We start from the raw sequence: 5,000 nt of genomic DNA on the forward strand, positions 1-5,000 counted from the left end.
GAGGGAAAATTGCGTCGTCTTTCAAAATGGTGTATTACATATTATATACAAACAAACAATGTATTGTCAAGTATTATTATTAGTAGTAAAACCACACGCGTTTGAGTAAGTATGTGTTATATTAATTAATTAATTAATTAATTAATTAATTAATTAATTAATTAATATATTTATATTTATTTATATTTATATCAGAAAAAATAAACCTAACCTAACTAACAGTTTTCTTTTTTGAATATGAATATTTTTTTTAATATTAATTATTTCGTACTTTTTAACTCATATTGAAAAGTGATTATAGAACAGTTTTCTTTTTAATATTAATAATTATTTTTTAATATATATTAAATTATAATATATTATTATTGATATAAATATTAATTTTATAATATTAAATTATTAATATTAATATCAATATTAATATTAATATTAAATATTAATATTAATATTAATATTAATATTAATATTAATATTAATATTAATATTAATATTAAATATAAATATAAAAATATTAAAAGTACTAAATATTAATATTAATATTAATATTAATATTAATATTAATATTAATATTAATATTAATATTAATATTAATATTAATATTAATATTAATCAACACTAACACTGACGCGTCACACACAAGGATATCCCTGAACAGTTTGCTATCTATACGTGCACCGCAGTGGACGGTTGAGAGTGCAGACGCGACAGTGCGTCGGCGCGCTCGACTCGTCTCGCTGACGGAGGCGCGATGTGCGCGCGCGCTTGCGCGCTTTTGAAAACCCCGAGTCTTAGTGTGCAGATGCGCGCCGGCGCTCTGTGTCCGTCGTCTCTGCGCACAATTTATAAGATTCGGGGAGAGCGCTTGAGCGCGCGCGCGCGCTCTCGTTTCTGATAACGATACCAACTCTCCTTTTACATACAAAATCATCCAATAGGTGACGTGCTCTGTGATGTTGCGTGCTTGTTAATTTGTTTCTATATTATAACTTTTATATATTTATATACACATACGGCGGCGGTGTTGTGTGTGGTGTGTTGTATATTTTTTTACGATACGCTGCAATGTGTGTTGTTGTTGTGTGTGTTGTGTATGTTGTAATATTAGAGACAGACTGACAAACGAAACAAACTCTTGCTGGGTTTAGTGTTTAAAAAAGTGTACGTCGTTTGTTGTGTATGTGTTTTATGTTTAATGGAGAGTTTGTCGTTTTCGCCCTCACTGTCGACCGACGGACACACGGTGTGCGTTTTTTGATACCAATGCTCATCCGTCCGACTAGGTCGATCAAGGTGACGTGTCCCACAGGCCTCACGGTAGTTATTGCCGTGCGGGTAGTGCGCGTCGCCGACCACCCAACAAAAATTACCGGGTTAAAGAGAAACGTCTCCTCCGCTGTTAGCCACACTGCCACCGGCGGCGGGGCGTTCTCTCTTCGCCCACACAACACACCACTATAATATAAAATAATCGTATACCGAGGACCCTTCGTTCGTACGACTTGTGTTTCTGGCCCCACCGACACCGGGTGTTCTGACGTGAATGCGTACGCTTTCACTATATGTGAAAAACGTAACGATGTTTACAAAGCGTCGCGTCTATTAGCGAACTTTCGGTTGAGGTCTCTCTCGACCCGTGTTTATAAAATAAACACAAAACTCCACAGTGCTCTCTCGCTTCGCTCTCTTTCCCTATAACGGAGGAGAATGAGTAGAGTAGGAAGATGGCACGCGCCGCTCTCGTCCGGTCTTCGGACGAGACGCGGCGTTTCACTGTGTTGTGTTCACACACAACACACACGCTGACTAGAGAGCGCGCTCGCGCGCTTTTTGTTAGCTCCCTGGTTGATCCTGCCAGTAGTTATATGCTTGTCTCAAAGATTAAGCCATGCATGTCTCAGTGCAAGCCGTATTAAGGCGATACCGCGAATGGCTCAATATATCAGTTTTGGTTCCTTAGATCTTACTCAGTTACTTGGATAACTGTGGTAATTCTAGAGCTAATACATGCAATCAGAACTCTGACCAGTGATGGGATGAGTGCTTTTATTAGATCAAAACCAATCGACGGTGGGTGCGGACTCGCGCTCGAAGTCGTTAATTTTGATGAATCTGGATAACTTTTGCCGATCGCATGGTCCAGTACCGGCGACGCATCTTTCAAATGTCTGCCTTATCAACTTTCGATGGTAGTTTCTGCGACTACCATGGTTGTCACGGGTAACGGGGAATCAGGGTTCGATTCCGGAGAGGGAGCCTGAGAAACGGCTACCACATCCAAGGAAGGCAGCAGGCGCGCAAATTACCCACTCCCGGCACGGGGAGGTAGTGACGAAAAATAACGATACGGGACTCTTACGAGGCCTCGTAATCGGAATGAGTACACTTTAAATATTTTAACGAGGAACAATTGGAGGGCAAGTCTGGTGCCAGCAGCCGCGGTAATTCCAGCTCCAATAGCGTATACTAAAATTGTTGCGGTTAAAAAGCTCGTAGTTGCATTTGTGCGCCGCGCTGTCGGTGCACCGCATCCGCGGTGATACTGACACGTTTGCGGAGCATATCGTCGGTGAATCGGTGGTAAAACACCGGTTCAATATCAAAATCCTATCGCGATGCTCTTCAGTGAGTGTCGAGGTGGGCCGACAATTTTACTTTGAACAAATTAGAGTGCTCAAAGCGGGCTCAAAATGCTGCTTGAATATTTCGTGCATGGAATAATAGAATATGATCTCGGTTCTATTTTGTTGGTTTTCAGAACTCCGAGGTAATGATTAATAGGGATAACTGGGGGCATTCGTATTGCGACGTTAGAGGTGAAATTCTTGGATCGTCGCAAGACGAACATCAGCGAAAGCATTTGCCAAAGGTGTTTTCATCAATCAAGAACGAAAGTTAGAGGTTCGAAGGCGATTAGATACCGCCCTAGTTCTAACCGTAAATATGTCATCTAGCGATCCGCCGACGTTACTACAATGGCTCGGCGGGCAGCTTCCGGGAAACCAAAGATTTTGGACTCCGGGGGGAGTATGGTTGCAAAGCTGAAACTTAAAGGAATTGACGGAAGGGCACCACCAGGAGTGGAGCCTGCGGCTTAATTTGACTCAACACGGGAAATCTCACCAGGCCCGGACACCGGAAGGATTGACAGATTAACAGCTCTTTCTTGATTCGGTGGGTGGTGGTGCATGGCCGTTCTTAGTTGGTGGAGCGATTTGTCTGGTTAATTCCGGTAACGAACGAGACTCTAGCCTGCTAAATAGGCGTCGCCATTTAGGTGTGCGCGGCTTCGGTCGCGCAACTCACTGGCGGCGTATTAAAATTCTTCTTAGAGGGACCGGCGGCTTCGAGCCGCACGAGATTGAGCAATAACAGGTCTGTGATGCCCTTAGATGTCCTGGGCCGCACGCGCGCTACACTGAAGGAATCAGCATGTTCTCCCTGGCCTAGAGGCCCGGGCAACCCGTTGAAACTCCTTCGTGCTGGGGATTGGGGTTTGCAATTATCCCCCATAAACGAGGAATTCCTAGTAAGCGCGAGTCATAAGCTCGCGTTGATTACGTCCCTGCCCTTTGTACACACCGCCCGTCGCTACTACCGATTGAATGATTTAGTGAGGTCTTCGGACCGACACGCGGTGGCTTCACGGCCGTCGGCGTTGCTGGGAAGTTGACCAAACTTGATCATTTAGAGGAAGTAAAAGTCGTAACAAGGTTTCCGTAGGGGAACCTGCGGAAGGATCATTAACGTGTATACGTACGCGCGCGCGCACGCGTGTCGCGTGTGTATGCGTAAAATAATCCATAGATATATATAGAGACGCACGCACAAACACCACTTTTATATTATAGTGGTGGGTGCGGTGCGGGGTGTGCCGTGAAGAGATATCAGAGAGACGACGGGTAAAAATCCGCAAGCCTCGTCGCGCTCTCACGGACACCGAAAATTGAATGCGCGGTTTAGAGCGGGCGCTTCGCGGCGCCCATTCTAAGATATTATTATTATTATTATATTTTTTTTTTTTTTTTTTTACCACAACCAAAAGAAACCACTACCCTGGACGGTGGATCACTTGGCTCGCGGGTCGATGAAGAACGCAGTTAACTGCGCGTCATAGTGTGAACTGCAGGACACATTTGAACATCGACATTTCGAACGCACATTGCGGTCCCTGGAGACACATCCGGGACCACTCCTGTCTGAGGGCCGGCTGCATAAAAACAAAGGCCACACTGCGCGCTAACTTCGCGCACGTGACGGTTCCGACGTTGTTGTTGTTTCTGCTGCTGCTGCTGCTGCTGCTCTCTCTCGCGCGTGTAGAGCGCGCGGGTGTTGGGTGGTTGGAGTAGTGGTGAAACACACGTGTCAGGTCCGTTCAAAAATATTATATTTGCCGCGGGTTGGTTGGGTGGTGTGTGTGTGTGGGGTACTACACAACACTCCTTGCGGCGGCCGGCGCGCCGAAGCGACTCTTCGTTGGTGTGATTGATGCCAGAGGAGAGTGTGTTCGGTCGCGCCGCGCCGCGCAATATACCACCACCAACCACTAAGCGGAGGTAGGCGGACTCGACGTCCGAAGAGCGTATCGACGTCGCCTTCGAAGCGCGCCGCGTCGGCGTCACAGCCGGCGCGCTCGCTCGTTCGCGCCGCCGTAGCGCTGACGGATATCGAGTCTGCCTCTCATTTTATCGTTGGCCTCAGATCAGGGAGGATCACCCGCCGAATTTAAGCATATTAGTAAGCGGAGGAAAAGAAACTAACTAGGATTTCCTCAGTAGCGGCGAGCGAACAGGAATGAAGCCCAGCGCCGAATCCCGCGGTCGTTCACGGTCGCGGGACATGTGGTGTTCGGGAGGTTCCGCTTTCTCGCAGTCTACACTCCTGTCCAAGTTCGTCTTGAACGGGGCCGTTTTCCCGTAGAGGGTGCCAGGCCCGTAGCGACGGAGGTCGGCGGCGAGAGGGACTCTCCTCAGAGTCGGGTTGCTTGAGAGTGCAGCCCTAAG

The 5,000-nt window shown here is 46.2% G+C and overlaps 3 non-coding genes across 3 annotated transcripts in view; all 3 read left to right on the plus strand.

Annotated features, from left to right (window-relative positions):
* The first annotated feature begins 1,835 nt into the window (after positions 1-1,835).
* On the plus strand, positions 1,836-3,743 carry LOC128681292 (small subunit ribosomal RNA). The gene has a single exon (XR_008405978.1). It is a non-coding gene; the product is annotated as a small subunit ribosomal RNA (ribosomal RNA).
* A 306-nt stretch (positions 3,744-4,049) lies between these two features.
* Positions 4,050-4,206, plus strand: LOC128681305 (5.8S ribosomal RNA). The gene has a single exon (XR_008405991.1). It is a non-coding gene; the product is annotated as a 5.8S ribosomal RNA (ribosomal RNA).
* Positions 4,207-4,689: 483 nt separating this feature from the next.
* The window catches only part of LOC128681314 (large subunit ribosomal RNA), a 3,903-nt gene continuing 3,592 nt past the window's right edge, over positions 4,690-5,000 (plus strand). The window contains exon 1 of the ribosomal RNA XR_008405999.1: positions 4,690-5,000. This exon is cut by the window's right edge and continues 3,592 nt beyond it. This is a non-coding gene — a ribosomal RNA (large subunit ribosomal RNA).

The sequence above is a fragment of the Plodia interpunctella genome, chromosome 26 (genome assembly GCF_027563975.2).
Source record: "Plodia interpunctella isolate USDA-ARS_2022_Savannah chromosome 26, ilPloInte3.2, whole genome shotgun sequence".
NCBI classification, from domain to species: Eukaryota; Metazoa; Arthropoda; class Insecta; order Lepidoptera; family Pyralidae; genus Plodia; species Plodia interpunctella.